The 21070-nt window shown below is 39.6% G+C and overlaps 1 protein-coding gene across 1 annotated transcript in view; it reads right to left on the bottom strand.

Annotated features, from left to right (window-relative positions):
- LOC115427016 (N-alpha-acetyltransferase 15, NatA auxiliary subunit-like) overlaps nucleotides 1-21070 on the bottom strand; it is a 110744-nt gene that overhangs the window by 67131 nt on the left and 22543 nt on the right.

Raw genomic sequence — 21070 nt, 5'->3', positions numbered from 1 at the left:
AGGAGTGACCCCACATCATACCAAATTTTATTGAAATCTGTAAAGGTGTTTCAAAGATAAAAATTTTACATATTTGCAGCACCCAATAGAGGCTAACATTCATCAAATTCGGCTCATACCCTCACAGTGACATGTTAACCAAGTACCTACTATTTGGTGTCGGTAGCATTTAATTTGTCTGAGATATGTAATAGTTAACATTTTTTAAGCTAGCTACAGAAATTTATTCATCAATAATTTTCACATTTTTTGACCAAACAAAGCCCTTTTGAAAACTTAGTATCATTTCTATGAGAAGAGCGTACATGCCAAGATTCACGCAGATCGGAAAAAATCCCAAGTAGGAGTTTGAAAAAGTAGGTTTTCCAGTTTGCGCAGTTTTGCCGGAAAAAAAGTCATCCCCCAAATCTGCCTAACCATGCCTACATGATTCAACCCTTTTCAAGGAATCTGAGGATATGAGGTTTTATAATGTGCGATACACGGTGTGGGAGTTATAGACCAAAATGCATATACCTTGGTTCTATCGCCCCCTGTTGGTGGACATATATAATTGTTTGCGTCTCAGTTCCGTGCAGGGGTCTGGACCAACCCTCCAAATGTCAGCGCTCTACCATGTACGCTTTAGGCTGCAGGAACAATTGGAGCCGGATTCCCTGCATTCACTGGAATGGGACCAATGCATTAGGAATGCAAAAGGAGGAATGTGTGGGGACTGGGATTTGTTGTAATAAATTACACCCACGTTGACCAATCATTACCAAACTTTACAGCTGATCTCAGGATTGACCCCCCATCATGCTCACCAAATTTTTTGTGAATCGGACCAACTTTTTTGTGACTTGGTGTTTCTCTTTTTATAGCGCCCCCTATTGTCCGATTTACACCAAATTTGGTACAGAGCCTCTGGTTGATCTCTAAAACAAGTAACTAAAGTTTGATGTTGATAGCATATACTTTGGCAAAGATATGCAAGAATATGTGTTTTTTCGCTAGCAAAAAATTTTTTTCGTTTATAATTAGCACATTTTTTACAGCAACAAACTGATTGTGATAACTTTAGATCAGAAGCCTCTGGAGATTGTCTGTACAAAGTTTGAAGCCAACGGGTCTTAAACCCTAGTAGGAGTTCGAAAAAGTATGTTTTCGATATCTAGCGACTTAGAAAGAAAAATATGCTGTGGAAGTGGGTGTGGCCTGTGTCAAAAGACTCATCTCTATCCAAGGAATACAAAGATGTAAAGTTTATGAATGTGTCATTTAAAATGTGGAAGTTAGAGGCAAAAATGCGTATTTGTCTGTTATAGCGCCACCTAGTGGACTACATCCACAGTTTTTGCTCTGGTAGATCTGTGTCCTATTCTATAGGGTCCATAGAAATTTCACAGCCCTCAGCAGAACAGTTCGGCTGTAGGAAATGTTTGTTGTTTAACTTGTAATAAGCCACACCCACATTTTTCAGCCACGCCTACCTTCAAGATATGGCCTCAGGAAAGGCCCTTCATCATACCCACCAATTTTCGTAGAAATCGGTGCAGCCGTTTAGGAGATATAAATTTTCCATATTTGCAGCGCCCCCTAATGGCCAACATTCACCAAATTCAGCTCATACCGTCACAGTCACATGCCAACCAGGGATCTAAGATTTGGTGTTGATAGCATTTACTTTGACTGAGATATATAACACTTAGGTTTTTTTAGCTAGCTACAGAAATTTGTTCTTTAATTATTTGCGCATTTTTCCACCAAACAAATATCTTGTAATAACTTTGGATCAGGCCCATGGAAAAGTGTATGTGCCAAAATTCACGCAGATCGGACAAACTCCCAAGTCGGAGTTCGAAAAAGTAGGTTTTTCAGTTTTCGCGATTTTGCGCAGAAAAAAGTCGTGGCGGAAATGGGCGGGGCCTACCTCATGTGATCGAATACTATTCAGGGAATCCGAGGATATAAGGTTTTTGAATGTGCGATACACGGTGTGGGAGTTATAGACCAAAACGCATTGTCGTTGATTATAGCGCCCCCTGCTTGTGAATATACACGCATTTTTGCGTCTGAGGTCCCTGCAGGGGTCTGGACCACCCCTCCAAATTGCACCACTGTACCATGTACGGTTTAGGCTGCAGTAACAGTTTTATCAACGGAAAAATAAAAATAATGGGCCAAGCCTCCCCGCCCACTCGGACCCCAGGCCCCACAGAGCCCACGGAAGTCGGCCCCGAAGGACGTGGGTCTGGGGCTGAGCTGGTGGAGGCTGGGCCCCGTTCATAAGGGTTTACAGTTGGAGTTAGTATTCCACCGTCTGAGCCGCTGTATTCACTGAAATGGGACCAATGCACCTGTAGAGTGGAAGGAGGAATGTGTGGGACTGGGATTAGTTGGAATAGATTACACTCACGTTGACCAATCATTACCAAACTTTACAGCTGGTCTCAGGAGTGACCCCACATCATACTCACCAAATTACATAGAAATCTGTAAAGGAGTTTCAGAGAAAAAAAATTCACATATTTGCAGCGCCCATTAGAGGCTAACATTCATCAAATTCAGCTCATACCCTCACAGTGACATATCAACCAAGTATCTACTGGTCTCAGGAGTCACCCCACATCATACTTACATAATTCATTAGAAAACCGGTTTAGCCGTTTAAGAAATATAAATTTCTCATGTTTGCAGCACTCACTAGAGGCCAACATTCACAAAATTCTGCTCATACCCTCAAAGACAGATGAGAACCAAAGATCTAAGATCTGGTTTTGATAGCATTTATTTTAACCGAGATATGTAACAGTTAACATTTTTTTAGCTAGTTAAAGAAATGTATTCATTTATAATTGTCGCATGTTTCGACTGAACGAAATTCTTTTGATAACTTAGTAACATGTCTATGAGAAGAGCGTAAATGCCAAGATTCACACAGATCAGATAAAATCCCAAGTAGGAGTTTCAAAAGTAGGTTTTCCAGTTTTCGCAGTTTTGCCGGAAAAAAAAGTCATCCCCCTAATCTGCTTGACCACGCCCATGTGATTCAGCTGTACTCAGAGAATCTGAGGATATGAGAATTTTTAATATGTGACATACAGTGTGGGAGTTATGGACCAAAATGCATTGTCTTTGGTTCTGTCGCCCCCTGCTGGTGGACATATATAATTGTTTGCGTCTCAGCTCCGTGCAGGGGTCTGGACCAACCCTCCAAATGTCAGCGCTCTACCATGTACGCTTTAGGCTGCAGGAACAGTTGGAGCCGGATTCCCTGCATTCACTGGAATGGGACCAATGCATTAGGAATGCAAAAGGAGGAATGTGTGGGACTGGGATTTGTTGTAATCAATTACACCCACATTGACCAATCATTACCAAACTTTACAGCTGGTCTCAGAAGTGACCCCACATCATACTCACCAAATTTTGTGTGAATCGGACCAACTTTTTTGTGACTTGATATTTCTCTATTTATAGCGCCCCCTATTGTCCGATTTGTACCAAATTTGGCACAGAGCCTCTGGTTGATCTCTAAAACAAGTAACTAAAGTTTGATGTTGATAGCATTTATTTTGAGAAAGATATGCAACAATATGTGTTTTTTAGCTAGCAAAAAAATGTGTTCGTTTATAACTAGCACATTTTTTACAGCAGCAAGCTGATTGTGATAACTTTAGATCAGAAGCCTCTGGAGATTGTCTGTGCAAAGTTTGAAGCCAATGGGGCTTAAACCCTAGTAGGAGTTCGAAAAAGTATGTTTTTGATATGTAGCAACTTAGAAAGAAAAATTTGCAGTGGAAGTGGGCGTGGCCTATGTCAAAAGACTCATCTCTATCCAAGGAATACAAAGATGTAAAGTTTATGAATGTGTCATTTAAAATGTGGAAGTTAGAGGCAAAAACGCGTATTTGTCTGTTATAGCGCCACCTAGTGGAGCACATCCACAGTTTTTGCTCTGGTAGATCTGTGTCCTATTCTATAGGGTCCATAGAAATTTCACAGCCCTCAGCAGAACAGTTCAGCTGTAGGAAATGTTTGTTGTTTAAGTTGTAATAGGCCACGCCCACATTGTTCAGCCACACCCACCTTCAAGATCTGGCCTCAGGAAAGGCCCTTCATCATACCCACCAAATTTTGTAGAAATCGGTGCCGCCGTTTCAGAGATATAAATTTTCCATATTTGCAGCGCCCCCTAGTGGCCAACATTCACCAAATTCGGCTCATACCCTCACAGTCATATGGGAACCAAGGATCTAAGATTTGGTGTTGATAGCTTTTATTTTGACCGAGATATATAAGAGTAAGCATTTTTTTAGCTAGCTACACAAATTTCTTATTTAATTATTTGTGCATTTTTCGACCAAAGAAAATTCTTGTTATAACTTTGGATCAGGCGCATGAGACGAGTGTATGTGCCAAAATTCACGCAGATCGGACAAACTCCCAAGTCGGAGTTCAAAAAAGAAGGTTTTCCAGTTTTCACGATTTTACGGGGAAGAAAGTCATGGCGGAAATGGGCGTGGCCTAGCTCACGTGATTCAGTACTATTCAGGGAATCTGAGGATGTAAGGTTTTTGAATATGCGACATACGGTGTGAGAGTTATAGGCCAAAACGCGTTATCCTTGATTATAGCGCCCCCTACTGGTGAATATATGTGCATTTTTGCATCTGAGGTCCCTGCAGGGGTCTGGACCAACCCTCCAAATTGCACCACTGAACCATGTACGGTTTAGGCTGCAGTAACAGTTTCATCAACGGAAAAATAAAAAGAAGATGATGAATTAAAGCTGCAAGCAGCATTGGGCGGGACCTCGCACCGGGCGATCCGCCTCCCCCGCGATCCGCCACCCGTGACTGTCGACGCCTCAGCTCCACTCACACCTCTCCGTCCCCATACCAGTTCCCATCCTTTAGTGTCTGTCCTCCTTACATCTGTACAAAACACCAGTGACCCTCTGCTGAAACCATCATCACCTTTAAAATGAGACTTTTATTTTGGAAACCCTACTGTGTGTATGTGCATTTGTTTTTAATGTGAGAGAAAGAATCAGTTAGAAAAATGAATTGAAATTGTATGAATAAGTGAGCATAAAAGTGATGATTTACCACATTTAAGGCTTTTATTTTGGAAAAACCCTATTGTGTGAGGATGTGTGTCTGTGAGAAAGAGTACTTTTGAATGAAGAAACACTGTGCAAACAGTTGAGCGTTTGGTCATAAAAATGAAAAGAAGTTATGTAATAGACATTTTGTATTATTCTAAATTTTGGTTTTATTTTGAAAAAATGTACTCCGTGTACTTTTGAATGTGTGCAAAATTTCCAATATCCACAATAAAATGCAGTAAAACCTGTTTTAAAATAAAATAAAAATAATAAAAAAATGTTTGGATAGCCTGGGACTTGAACCAGGGTCCTTCTACTCCATAGACAGCTACATGAACCACTGCACTACAGAGAGACATGTGAAAACATGCACCAACAAGACTTTAATAGGGATTTTGCCATTTGGAAAAGTGAAACTAAACATAGTCTTCAAAAAATAACCATAATTCCATAACCGTAGGTCATATCTGAAAGATTCTTTCACTTTTGGATTCTGCAGACTTGTGGGAATTTATTGAGGGTTTTTTTTTTTTTTTGAAGTGTGAAATGAATAAGCAGTAATTGTTGACACGTAGAGTAACTTTCAAAGGCAGATTGCCAACTTCCTGTTGGAGTTAGCTCATGAGTGTCAGTGTATGATTTGTCGGGCTCAATCAGACCAACATTTTGGCGTTTGTTTCATGTTCCTGTGACATTCCGACTGGCCGCTAGGGCAGATTTTGTGGGTTTTTAAGTACAAAGATGGCGCTACAGAGTCCATTTGGGCACCCAAGGGGTTAATTTTGATATTGAATGAGAGTGTTCACCAGCCATGACATATGTGGCAAATTTGGTGAGTTTTGGAGCATGTTAAGGGGGTCAAATGGCAGTCTAAAGTGGAAAAAGTATGAAAAGAAACAAATTGCTATAAATCAATAACCGTTCATCGTATCTCAAAAATTTTTGGATGTGAGAGTTGTGCTGTGTCCCGTGAACGCGTAGATATGTCACATGTGGGGAAAAACTCCAAAGTGAAAAATGAGTTCCAAACATCACAACTTTGCGGGTTTCTAAAAAAAAAACTAAGGCAGTTATGGAAAAGGTGTGAAATTGTTTTATTAAGGAGGTTTCACTGTATCTTTTGGCGCTATTTAGAAGTCAATACGGCAAACGGTGTCATCGGAGTTAGTTTTGAAAATTTTATTTTGAAAGGCATATTGCAAACTTCCTGTTGGAGATAGGTCATCAGTGTCAGTGGATGATTTGTAGAGCATTGTCCAACCAACATTTTGGCAGTGGTTCTATGTCTGTACGACATTCCTACTGGCCACTAGGCCCGTTGCCGTTTTTTTTCACATAGGTGGCGCTAGAGAGCTCATTTTGGTACCTATGGGGTTAATTTTTTCATTTTATCAAATTTTTCGCCAGGCCTGACATGTGTGCCAAATTTGGTGAGTTTTTGAGCATGTTTAGGGGGGCAAATTCCAGTTTAAAGCGTCACGGAAAAATAATAATAATTAAAGCTGCAAGCAGCATTGGGCGGAACCTCGCACCGGGCGATCCGCCTCCCCCACGATCCGCCACCCGTGACTGTCGACGCCTCAGCTCCACTCACACCTGTCCGTCCCCATACCAGTTCCCATCCTTTAGTGTCTGTCCTCCTTACATCTGTACAGAACACCAGTGACCCTCTGCTGAAACCACCATCACCTTTAAAATGAGACTTTTATTTTGGAAACCCTACTGTGTGTATGTGCATTTGTTTTGTATGTGAGAGAAAGAATCAGTTTGAAAAATTAATTGAAATTGTATGAATACGTGAGTATAAAAGTGATGATTTACCACATTTAAGGCTTTTATTTTGGAAAAACCCTATTGTGTGAGGATGTGTGTCTGTGAGAAAGAGTACTTTTGAATGAAGAAACATTGTACAAACAGTTGAGTGTTTGGTCATAAAAATGAAAAGAAGTTATGTAATAGACATTTTGTATTATTCTTAATTTTGGTTTTATTTTGAAAAAATGTACTCCGTGTACTTTTGAATGTGTGCAAAATTTCCAATATCCACAATACAATGCAGTAAAACCTGTTTTAAAATAAAATTAAAAAAAAAAAATTTTTTTGGATTACCTGGGACTTGAACCAGGGCCCTTCAGCTCCATAGGTAGCTACATGAACCACTGCACTACAGAGAGACATGTGAAAATGTGCACCAGCAAGACTTTTATAGGGATTTTGCCATTTGGAAAAGTGAAACTAAACATAGTCTTCAAAAAATCGCTATAATTCCATAACCGTAGGTCGTATCTGAAAAATTCTTTCACTTTTGGATTCTGTAGACTTGTGGGAATTTAATGAGGTATTGAGGTATTAATGAGGTAACTTTTTATTCAAAAATCTGAAATGAATAAGCAGTAATTGCAGAAACGTAGAGTAACTTTCAAAGGCAGACTGCCAACTTCCTGTTGGAGTTAGCTCATGAGTGTCAGTGTATGATTTGTCGGGCTCAATCAGACCAACATTTTGGCATTTGTTTCATGTTTCTACAACATTCCTACTGGCCGCTAGGGCAGATTTTGAGAGTTTTTTAGTACATAGGTGGCGCTACAGAGTCCATTTTAGCATGCAAGGGGTTAATTTTGATATTGAATGAAAGGATTCACCAGCCATAACATACATGGCAAATTTGGTGAGTTTTGGAGCATGTTAAGGGGGTCAAATGGCAGTCTAAAGCCGAAAAAGTATGAAAATAAACAAATTGTTATAAATCAATAACCATACATCCTATCTCAAAATGTTTTGCATGTGAGCGTTGTGGTGAGTCCTGTGAACGTGTAGATATGTCACATGTGGGGAAAAACTGCAAAATGAAAAATGAGTTTCAAACATCGCAACTTTGCAGGCTTGTAAAAAAGAAACTAAGACAGTTATGGAAAAGGTGTGAAATCATTGTATTAAGGAGGGTTCACTCTATCTTTTGGCGCTATTTAGAAGTCAATACCACAAATGGTGTCATCGGAGTTAGTTTTAGAAATTTTATTTTGAAAGGCATATTGCGAAGTTCCTGTTGCAGATAGGTCATGAGTGTCAGTGGATGATTTGTAGAGCATGATCCAACAAAAATTTTGGCACTGGTTTCATGTCTGTACGACATTCCTACTGGCCACTAGGGCAGTTGCCGTTTTTTTTCACATAGGTGGCGCTAGAGAGCCCATTTTGGCACCTATGGGGTTAATTTTTCATTTTATCAAATTTTTCGCCAGGCCTGACATGTGTGCCAAATTTGGTGAGTTTTCGTGCATGTTCAGGGGGTCAAAATCCAGGTCAAAGTGGTGTGTGAATAATAATAATAATAATATAAAAACGAACGAAAAACAATAGGGCCTTGCTTGCAGGCAAGGCCTCTCACTGCGTGAGAGGGCCTTACCTTTCGGCTCGGTCCCTAATAATATAAAAACGAACGAAAAACAATAGGGCCTTGCTTGCAGGCAAGGCCTCTCACTGCGTGAGAGGGCCTTACCTTTCGGCTCGGTCCCTAATTAAAGCTGCAAGCAGCATTGGGCGGGACCTCGCACCGGGCGCTCCGCCTACCGGGCGCTCCGCCTACCCCGCGATCCGCCTCCTGTGACCGTCCACACCTCAGCTCCACTCACACCTCTCCGTCCCCATACCAGTTCCCACCCTTTAGTGTCCGTCCTCCTTACATCTGTACAGAACACCAGCGACCCTCTGCTGAAACCACCATCACCTTTAAAATGAGACTTTTATTTTGGAAACCCAACTGTGTGTATGTGCATTTGTTTTGTATGTGAGAGAAAGAATCAGTTAGAAACATGAATTGAAATTGTGTGAATAACTGAGCATTAAAGTGATGATTTGTCACATTTAAGGCTTTTATTTTGGAAAAACCCTATTGTGTGAGCATGTGTGTCTGTGAGAAAGAGTTCTTTTGAATGAAGAAACATTGTACAAACAGTTGAGCGCTTGGTCATAAAAATGAAAAGAAGTTATGTAATAGACATTTTGTATTATTTTTAATAGGGGTTTTATTTTGAAAACAAATTTACTCTGTGTACTTTGTAATGTGTGCAAAATGTCATATATCCACAATACAATGCAGAAAAAACAGTTTTAAAATGAAAAAAAAAAAAAAATTCTTGGTTTGCCTGGGACTTGAACCAGGGTCCTCTTCTTCCATAGGTAGCTACATGAACCACTGCACTACAGACAGACACATGTAAGAGTGCACCAGGAAGACTTTTATAGGGAGTTTGTCATTGTGAAAAGTGAAAGTAAACATAGTCTTCAAAAAATCGCCATAATTCCATAACCGTAGGTCGCATCTGAAAAATTCTTTCACTTTTGGATTCTGCAGACTTGTGGGAATTTAATGAGCTATAATTTTTCACTCAAAAGTCTGAAATGAATAAGCAGTAATTGCAGAAACGTAGAGTAACTTTCAAAGGCAGATTGCCAACTTCCTGTTGGAGTTAGCTCATGAGTGTCAGTGTATGATTTGTCGGGCTCAATCAGACCAACATTTTGGCATTTGTTTCATGTTTCTGTGACATTCCTACTGGCCGCTAGGGCAGATTTTGTGTGTTTTTTAGTACATAGGTGGCGCTACAGAGTCCATTTTGGCACCCAAGGGGTTAATTTTGATATTGAATCAAACTGTTCACCAGCCATGACATACATGGCAAATTTGGTGAGTTTTGGAGCATTTTAAGGGGGTCAAATGGCAGTCTAAAGTGGAAAAAGTATGAAAATAAACAAATTTTTTAAATCAATAACCGTAAATTCTATCACAAAAATTTTTGCATGTGAACGTTGTGGTGAGTCCCGTGAACGCGTAGATATGTCACATGTGGGGAAACACTGCAAAGTGAAAAATGACTTCCAAACATCGCAACTTTGAAGGCTTGTAAAAAAAAAAACTAAGACAGTTAAGACTAAGCTATGAGATCACTTTTGTGAAGAGGGTTCACTCTATCTTTTGGTGCTATTTAGAAGTCAATAGGACAAACGGTGTCATCGGAGTTAGTTTTGAAAATTTTATTTTGAAAGGCATATTGTGAACTTCCTGTTTGAGTTAGGTCATCACTGTCAGTGTATCATTTTTAGTGCGTCATCCAACAAACATTTTGGCACTGGTTCCATGTCTCTACGACATTTCTACTGGCCATTAGGGCAGTTACCGTTTTTTTTCACATAGGTGGCGCTAGAGAGCCCATTTTGGCACCTATGGGGTTTCTTTTTTCATTTAACCAAATTTTTCGCCAGGCCTGACATGTGTGCCAAATTTGGTGAGTTTTGGAGCATGTTTAGGGGGTCAAAATCCAGTTTAAAGTGACGATAGTATAATAATAATAATAATTAAAGCTGCAAGCAGCATTGGGCGGGACCTCGCACCGGGCGTTCCGCCTCCCCCGTGATCCGCCTCCCGTGACCGTCCACACCTCAGCTCCACTCACACCTCTCCGTCCCCATACCAGTTCCCACCCTTTAGTGTCCGTCCTCCTTACATCTGTACAGAACACCAGCGACCCTCTGCTGAAACCACCATCACCTTTAAATCAGACTTTTATTTTGGAAACCCTACTGTGTGTATGTGCATTTGTTTTGTATGTGAGAGAAAGAATCAGTTTGAAAAATGATTTGAAATTGTATGAATAAGTGAGTATAAAAGTGATGATTTATCAGATTTAAGGCTTTTATTTTGGAAAAACCCTATTGTGTGAGCATGTGTGTCTGTGAGAAAGAGTACTTTTGAATGAAGAAACATTGTACAAACAGTTGAGCGTTTGGTCATAAAAATGAAAAGAAGTTATGTAATAGACAGTATGTATTATTTTAATAAGGTTTTTTTTTTTAAATGTACTGTGTGTACTTTATACACTCAAAAAAACAGAACATTGGATTTAAATAATAAGATAACGTCAACCGGTCCCACAAAACTTTTTTATTGAAATTTTAAAAATACTAGATGACTAAATTTCAGCAAACCGTCTTAATTAAGTGCTACATCATACAGTTAAGTTGAATTTATTAAACATGTTGAATTTACTCAATATTGTTACGTTTAATTTAGTATACATCATTACATTGAATCAATTAAACACATTGAATTTACTATATATCATTTCATTGAATTTAATAAACATGTTGAATTTACTAAATGTCGTTATGTTAAATTTACTAAACATTATGTTAAATTTATTAAACACACTGAATTTACTAAATATTGTTATGTTTAATTCACTAAATACCATTATGTTGAATTTATTAAACACGCTGAATTTACTACATGCTGTTACTTTTAATTGTCTTAACATCATTCTTGTAGCGTAGGTGGAAGTTCAACAGGAAGTTAGCTCAGTGTCAGGTGTGAGCTCAAGTTATGCTCTTAATTTAACAGGGAGACCCAAACTAAGATGATCACAACAGGATAGCCATTGCTCTGCCAATGGCTCTCACTCAGGGTGCAACTTTACAAATTACAAAAATACAGAAAAAATAAACAAAAAGTCCAATAAGCATTGCCATACACATATTAAGTCAAAACTAGTACTAACACAACAACCCCGCTGAATTCTTGAGCATAAAAATAACACATTTACAACATAGTACCCACTACCCATAATGCACTGCGGCAAACATGCCAAACTTCATTTTTTAAGTGACTGCGTTGACTAAATTGTATTAAACAGTATTGAATATTCCCAAGACTTGTATTATTATTTAAATGTAATGTAACTCTCTTGTTTTTTTCGCTAAAAATGAATTTATTAAATATTTTCAACATAAATACATTGCATAAGGATTACTACATGGGTTTTCCATTTCTTTGAGTGTAATGTGTGCAAAATGTCCAATATCCACAATATTATGCAGTAAAAACATGTTTTAAAATGTGATGAAGGGAAGAAAAACAAAACCAAACCAAAAAAAACCCCCAAACAAACCAAAAAAAAAACAGCTATTTCCCTGTGTGGGGTTTGAACCCAGGACTCCTGTATAACATAACACTGCTCTAACCCCTGGTGAATTGTCAGACAGCCACAAGATGGCAGTAGTGTGCTTTAAATAGGGACTTTGTCATTGTGAAAAGTGAAAGTACACATACTCTTCAAAAAATTGTGATTATTCTATAACCGTAGGTCGTATCTAAAAAATTCTTTCAGTTTTGGATTCTGCAGACTTGTGGGAATTTAATGAGGTATAACTTTTCTGTCAAAAGTCTGAAATGAATAAGCAGTAATTGTAGAAAGGTGGAGTAACTTTCAAAGGCAGATTGCCAACTTCCTGTTGGAGTTAGCTCATGAGTGTCAGTGTATGATTTGTCGGGCTCAATCAGACCAACATTTTGGCATTTGTTTCATGTTTCTGTGACATTCCTACTGGCCGCTAGGGCAGATTTTGTGTGTTTTTTAGTACATAGGTGGCGCTACAGAGTCCATTTTGGTACCCAAGGGGTTAATTTTGATATTGAATGAAAGTGTTCACCAGCTATGACATACATGGCAAATTTGGTGAGTTTTGGAGCATGTTAAGGGGGTGAAATGGCAGTCTAAAGAGGAAAAAGTATGAAAATAAACAAATTCTTATAAATCAATAACCGTAAATCCTATCTCAAAAATTTTTGCATGTGAACATTGTGGTGAGTCCCGTGAACGCGTAGATATGTCACATGTGGGGAAAAACTGCAAAGTGAAAAATGACTTCCAAACATCGCAACTTTGAAGGCTTGTAAAAAAAAAAACTAAGACAGTTAAGACTAAGCTACGAGATCACTTTTGTGCAGAGGGTTCACCCTATCTTTTGGTGCTATTTAGAAGTCAATAGGACAAACGGTGTCATCAGAGTTAGTTTTGAAAATTTTATTTTGAAAGGCATATTGCGAACTTCCTGTTGGAGTTAGGTCATCACTGTCAGTGTATCATTTTTAGTGCTTCATCCAACAAATATTTTGGCACTGGTTCCATGTCTCTACAACATTCCTACAGGCCACTAGGGAAGTTACCGTTTTTTTTCCACATAGGTGGCGCTAGAGAGCCCATTTTGGAACCTATGGGGTTTCTTTTTTGATTTTATCAAATTTTTCACCAGGCCTGACATGTGTGCCAAATTTGGTGAGTTTTGGAGCATGTTTAGGGGGTCAAAATCCAGTTTAAAGTGACGATAGTATAATAATAATAATTAAAGCTGCAAGCAGCATTGGTCGGGACCTCGCGCTCTGGCCATGTTCGCCCTCCCATGCCACCACCCGTTACCCGTCACGCCTCCCTCCAACCATTCTTATGTTTTTTTGGCAGATTTTTTTTTTTTTCCCCATTTACAATAAGGCTTTTATTTTGAAAAACCCTACTGTGTGTGTGTGTGTGTGTGTGTTTCTGTGTGTTTAAGAGAGAGAGAGAGAGAGAATCAGTTATAATCAGTTTTTTATATAATCCACGTTGGATCAGTAATAGCAGTAGTCTCTCTCTCTCACTCACTCACTCACTCAGTTGCTATGGACTCTCCATGGTTGCTATGGGAGCATAAACATGGCAGGTGCACCTGATCAACACTAATGACTTAGAGGAGACACTGGAGTTTCAGAGAAATGAACTAAAAACCACCTGTCAGACAAACTGACGTCAATCCAGAACAGTAGCTCCTATCTGAAAAATTCTTGCATGTCAGACTTCTGGAAGGTTGGACCAACATTTGAATCTCTAATGTGATGAAACAAAGTCAGAAGTGAATCAGCAGTGAGTGTACGAAGGTGGAGTTAGTCAAACATGTGAGTGAGACAAATGGAACACAGGAGGAAGAAGGGAAAAAGCAGCAGTTGTTGTGTTTGGAGGCCCACAGATCAAAAACTAAACACTTTAACATTCAAATGTCAATAGTCTGGGAAAGAAAAGAGATTTTCCTACATTTTGATGTAGAATTTGTTCCTGTAACCCCAGAAATATGAGAGTTATGATGAGTTGTTTCTAGACTTTCAAACCAAAACAGGCTCTCCAGTCTGTTTGAGCAGCAAGATTTCAGCCAATCAGCTGTCAGCATGTGTGTGCATGCGCACATTCACCTCACATGGCTCCTATAGATCAGACATGTGACTCAATGCAGTTAAGTGTAGTACACCCAGTCACCATTTCTCACATAAATTGCTGTAATTCGAAGACCATACATCGTATCTCAAAAATTTTTTCACAGGATTGTTCTGCTATGATTTGTGATCGCTACAATATATAATATGTGGGGGAAATATCCAAATTGAATTTTCAGTTTCAGACTTCGCAACTTTCAGGGCTTCTAAAAATAAAACTAAGACACTTATCACAAAAGCGCGAGATCACTTTTTTGAGAAGGGTTCACTCTATCTTCTGGCGCTATTTAGAAGGCAATACGACAAACGGTGTGATCGGAGTTAGTTTTAGAAATTTTATTTTGAAATGCAAATTGCGAACTTCCTGTTGGAGCTAGCTTATAGGTGTCACCACGTGATTTGTTGGGCTAGATTAAACGAAAGTTTTGGCGTTGGTTTCGTGAGTCTACAACATTCCTACTAGAAGTTGGCATTTTCGCATTTTTTTTTTAAACGCATATTGCGAACTTCCTCTTGGAGTTAGGTCATGAGTGTCAGTGCAAGATTTGTTGGGCTCGATGAGACGAAAATTTTGGCGTTTGTTTCATATTTCTACGACATTCCTACTGGTCTCTAGGGCTTTTTTTGTGATTCTAGGGGGCGCTAGAGAGCTCATTTTGGTTAATTTTTACATTTTATCAAATTTTTCGCCAGACCTGACGTGTGTGCCAAATTTGGTGAGTTTTCGAGCATGTTTAGGGGGTCAAATTCCAGGTTAAAGTGGCGAGAGAATAATAATAAATTAAAGCTGCAAGCAGCATTGGGCGGGACCTCGCACCGGGCGTTCCGCCTCCCCCGCGATCCGCCTCCCGTGACCGTCCACACCTCAGCTCCACTCACACCTCTCCATCCCCATACCAGTTCCCACCCTTTAGTGTATGTCCTCCTTACATCTGTACAGAACACCAGCGACCCTCTGCTGAAACCACCATCACCTTTAAAATGAGACTTTTATTTTGGAAACCCTACTGTGTGTATGTGCATTTGTTTTGTATGTGAGAGAAAGAATCAGTTTGAAAAATGAATTGAAATTGTATGAATAAGTGAGTATAAAAGTGATGATTTCTCACATTTAAGGCTTTTATTTTGGAAAAAACCCTATTGTGTGAGCATGTGTGTCTGTGAGAAAGAGTACTTTTGAATGAAGAAACATTGTACAAACAGTTGAGCGTTTGATCATACAAATGAAAAGAAGTTATGTAATAGAAATTTTGTATTATTGGTAATTGGAGTTTTATTTTGAAAAAATGTACTCCATGTACTTTTGAATGTGTGCAAAATTTCCAATATCCAAAATACAATGCAGTAAAACCTGTTTTAAAATGGAGAAAGAAAAAAAAAAAAAAAAAAATTTGGATTGTCTGGGACTCAAACCCAGGTCCTCTTGTTCCATAGGCAGCTACATGAACCACTGCAATAAGGACAGATATATACAGCTGTGCACCAGGAAGAGTTTTATAGGGACTTTGTCATTGTTAAAAGTGAAAGTAAACATAGTCTTCAAAAAATCGCCATAATTCCATAACCGTAGGTCGTATCTGAAAAATTCTTTCACTTTTGGATTCTGCAGACTTGTGGGAGTTTCATGAGGTATAACTTTTTATTCAAAAGTCTGAAATGACTAAGCAGTAATTGCAGAAACGTTGAGTAACTTTCAAAGGCAGATTGCCAACTTCCTGTTGGAGTTAGCTCATGAGTGTCAGTTTATGATTTGTCGGGCTCAATCAGACCAACATTTTGCCATTTGTTTCATGTTTCTGTGACATTCCTACTGGCCGCTAGGGCAGATTTTGTGTGTTTTTTAGTACATAGGTGGCGCTACAGAGTCCATTTGGCATGCAAGGGGTTAATTTTGATATTGTATGAAAGTGTTCACCAGCCATGACATACATGGCAAATTTGGTGAGTTTTGGAGCATGTTAAGGGGGTCAAATGGCAGTCTAAAGAGGAAAAAGTATGAAAAGAAACAAATTGTTATAAATCAATAACCGTACATCCTATCTCAAAAATTTTTGCATGTGAACGTTGTGGTGAGTCCCGTGAACACGTAGATATGTCACATGTGGGGAAAAACGCCAAAGTAAAAAATGAGTTCCAAACATGGCAACTTTGCAGGCTCGTAAAAAAAAAAACTAAGACAGTTATGGAAAAAGTATGAGATCACTTTTTTGAAGAGGCTTCTCTATCTTTTGGTGCTTTTTAGAAGTCAATACGACAAACGGTGTCATCAGAGTTAGTTTTAAAAATTTTATTTTGAAAGGCATATTGCGAACTTCCTGTTGGAGCTAGCTCATAGGTGTTAGTGCGTGATTTGTTGCGCTCAATTAAACGAAAGTTTTAGCATTGGTTTCGTGTGTCTACGACATTCCTACTGGAAGTTAGCAATTTGAGCATTTTATGTTGAAAGGCAAATTCTGAACTTCCTGTTGGAGTTACTTCATGAGTGTCAGTGCGTGATTTGTCGGGCTCGATGAGATGAAAATTTTGGCGTTTGTTTCATGTTTCTACGACATTCCTACTGGCTGCTAGGGCCGTTTTTGTGTATGTAGGGGGCGCTAGAGAGCTCATTTTGGCACCTATGGGGTTAATTTTTACATTTTATCAAATTTTTCACCAGACCTGACATGTGTGCCAAATTTTGGTGAGTTTTTGAGCATGTTTAGGGGGTCAAAATCCAGTTCAAAAACACGGAAGTATAATAGTAATATAAAAACGAAAAAACGAACGAATAACAATAGGGCCTTGCTTGCAGGCAAGGCCTCTCACTGTGTGAGAGGGCCTTACCTTTCGGCTCGGTCCCTAATAATATAAAAACGAACGAAAAACAATAGGGCCTTGCTTGCAGGCAAGGCCTCTCACTGTGTGAGAGGGCCTTACCTTTCAGCTCGGTCCCTAATTAAAGCTGCACGCAGCATTGGGCGGGACCTCGCACCGGGCGTTCCGCCTCCCTCGCGATCCGCCTCCCGTGACCGTCCACACCTCACCACAGTGAGAGGCCTTGCCTGCAAGCAAGGCCCTATTGTTATTCGTTCGTTTTTATATTATTCTTATTATTCAGACACCACTTTGACCTGGATTTTGACCCCCTAAACATGCTCCATAACTCACCAAATTTGGCACACATGTCAGGCCTGGCGAAAAATTTGATAAAATGAAAAAATTAACCCCATAGGTGCCAAAATGGCCTCTCTAGCGCCACCTATGTGAAAAAATACGGCAATTGCCCTAGTGGCCAGTAGGAATGGCGTACAAACATGGAACCAATGCCAAAATGTTGGTTGGACAATGGTCTACAAATCATCCACTGACACTGATGACTTATCTCCAACAGGAAGTTCGCAATATGCCTTTCAAAATAAAATTTTCAAAATTAACTCCAATGACACCGTTTGTGGTATTGACGTCTAAATAGCGCCAAAAGATACAGTGAAACCTCCTTAATAAAACAATTTCACACCTTTTCCATAACTGTCTTAGTTTTTGTTTTAGAAGCCCGCAAAGTTGCGATGTTTGGAAAAATTATACCTCATTCAATTCCCCAAGTCTGCAGAATCCAAAAGTGAAACAATTTTTCAGATACGACCCACGGTTATGGAATTATGGCGATTTTTTGAAGACTATGATTAGTTTCACTTTTCACAATGGCAAAATCCCTATAAAACTCTTGCTGGTGCACATTTTCACATGTCTCTCTGTAATGCAGTGGTTCATGTAGCTGCCTATGGAGCCGAAGGACCCTGGTTCAAGTCCCAGGCAATCCAAATTTTTTTTTTTTTTTTTTTTAAACAGGTTTTACTGCATTGTATTGTGGATATTGGAAATCTTGCACACATTCAAAAGTACACGGAGTACATTTTTTCAAAATAAAACCCCAGTTAAGAATAATACAAAATGTCTATTGCATAACTTCTTTTTATTTTTATGACCAAACGTTCAACTGTTTGTACAATGTTTCTTCATTCAAAAGTACTCTTTCTCACAGACACACATGCTCACACAATAGGGTTTTTCCAAAATAAAAGCCTTAAATGTGACAAATCATCACTTTCATGCTCAATTATTCACACAATTTCAATTCATTTTTCAAACTGATTCTTTCTCTCACATACAAACAAATGCACATACACACAGTAGGGTTTCCAAAATAAAAGTCTCATTTTAAAGGTGATGGCGGTTTCAGCAGAGGGTCGCTGGTGTTCTGTACAGATGAAAGGAGGACAGACACTAAAGGGTGGGAACTGGTATGGGGACGGAGAGGTGTGAGTGGAGCTGAGGTGTGGATGGTCACGGGAGGCAGATCGCGGGGAGGCGGAACGCCCGGTGCGAGGTCCCGCCCAATGCTGCTTGCAGCTTTAATTATTACTAATGATACTATCAAATATTTAAAGAAATGAATGAAATGCAATAGGGCCTTGCCTTTCAGGCTCAGTCCCTAAAAATAAATGAAAATCACATCATTACTGCAAACAGTAAAAACAAAACGACTGCGCACTTGAAAACCCTCGGCCCTCAGTCCACACCGAAGTTTTTATACATACAGATGGACGGAAGGACAGACAGACAATGTGCCGGACGCCCCCCCGGACCTCAATCTGTCCTCAATCCAGACCTCAGTACATAATTCTACAAACAAATTTCCTGAATCGTTTCCATTTCGATTCATAAGGTTCTTTATTAATTAATCACGATTTGATTTGATCCAGTATCAATTCAATTCAGTATTAATTGATTCAGATTCATTCAGTGATACCAAAGTATAATTTTGAGCTCTAACCTGATTATTTGACTACCACAGCCATGCAACACATCAATACTGGTATCAATATTGACAGTAGAAAGGAATAAACATGAAATTTCAGCAGTAAATAGCTGAATCTGCTGTTAATAATGAATGGGATAGAAATATTGTCATGCTTCCACAGTGGCTCCGAACAGACTTCTTCATCATTTTTATTCTGTTTTATGGCTGGTTTTGGCCCCCCTGAAATGATCATGTTGGGCCCTTGTTACAAGAAAGTCACTGGAAACAATCTGTCAGAGCTGAGGGGGCTTGAATGTCGGTCGGAGCGGGGGAGGGGTGGGAGGTAGCGATCTGTGATTGTCGCTTTACTGTTCCTTTAAGTCCACAGTAACTGATAGTATCACTTATGGCTGAGTGTGGCTCCAACTTAATATTCCCACAACGACCAGCTTCCACGAGGTGCCTCAGAGAGCCTCCGACGACCAGACAGTCCGGGTGACCAGTTCTTCCGCACTGCGGGTTCGAGTTTGAGGCCAGGAGGTGTTTTCCCCACCTTTCCACCATGCCCCTCTGGCACCAGAACAGTCACGAGCGAGACCGAGACTCCCCTTCTCCCCCAGGGGTTCGCAAGATGGAACCGGCCGCACCTCCGCGTCGGCGGTCAGGTACTCACGGTACTGCTCTGAAAAATCAATCTCATCCACTATTACTCAATTACACAAAATAAAATAAATCTTAGATCAGTTTTTTTTTACCCAGCCATAGACCTGTACATGGAGGATGTTTCGATAAAGCTGTGAGAGTGAAAGTGAGCTCCCCTCACCTTATCATTGTTGTTGTTGACTATCTGCTGCCCTCCGTGGTTGAGAACCACTGGTGCATGCCAAAGTTTTTGCACATACTGGACAGACAGACAGACGGACGGATGACCAACTGATGACAATACCCTGCAGCCAGTGTGGCCAAGGGAAAAAACGACTAACAAAAATGGTCTTAAAAGCATAATGTGTGTGCACTTGAAAACCCTTGGCCTGACTTATCAGGTGCACTACTGCCATCCAGTGGCCTGGCTTGTCAGTGCATGCCAAAGTTTTTGGACAAACAGACGGACAACTAACTGATGACAATACCCTGCAGCCAGTGTGGCCGAGGGTAAAAAGACCAAAACCTTATTTATATCAGAAGTATTTTGCCCTCCATTACACAGACAGTGGGAGGTGCACTGTACATGTTCAAATGTCCATGCAAAGCTCAAGGTCTACTCTCTCAGCAGGTTTGGAAAGGTTTCTCACTGAGCAAACTGTTGAATTTTTTGGAATATTTAAAATAAATCATGCATACAGAACGAGCACCACAGACAAGTTGGGGGTCAAAGCAGCATGAGTTTGTGGAACATGTTGTTTTAATGTCTCCGGGGTTATAAAGATAAATGAAGGTGGGTGTTACTTGGGTTTAGATTGCCTCACTATAGACATTTAGTTATGTTATAATGAGACTGAGTGTGAAAATAGTTTGGGTTCATTCAGTGGCTATTGCTGTTGCAATTAGACTCTAATTAAATGACGCAGCAGTGTAACATTATGTTAGATCAGTGGTTCTCACACTTTTTACACTTAAGTATCCCCTGAAACAAATATTTTTTAGCCAAGTACCCCCAACTCCTGCTTCAGCGTATTTGATTGAAAAAAATTTGGAAAAATTTGTTCCTGTGCCAAAGGTGTCTGTTATTATTTTCAAAACTTTGTAAACAATATATATTTAACTTTAATAAGGTAAAAAATAACAAGTGGTGCTAGGCACGACAAACCCCATCCCTCACATGTAATGTAGCTTATTTTGGCATCAATCCAGCTGATGTCATCATGTCTATGCATGTGCTGATGTCAGCATATTAATTGCTTCTTTATATATGCCAAGCTTAAAGTAAATTGAAACAAAATTGATGTTTTATAGACATTTAAAATTTCACCCATCAAGTTATGGACGGATTTTCATGAAATTTTCAGGAAATGTTGATACTGGCACAAAGAAGAAATGATTAAATTTTGGTGGTGATCGGGGGGGCAGGGGACAGATCTGTCTTGGCGGAGGTCTGCGCTCTCTGAGTGCTTTTCTTGTTACC

The sequence above is a fragment of the Sphaeramia orbicularis genome, chromosome 10 (genome assembly GCF_902148855.1).
Source record: "Sphaeramia orbicularis chromosome 10, fSphaOr1.1, whole genome shotgun sequence".
In the NCBI taxonomy this organism is placed as follows: domain Eukaryota; kingdom Metazoa; phylum Chordata; class Actinopteri; order Kurtiformes; family Apogonidae; genus Sphaeramia; species Sphaeramia orbicularis.
Note: the sequence above shows the minus strand (reverse complement) of the source record. Positions and strands in the feature narration are given on the sequence as shown.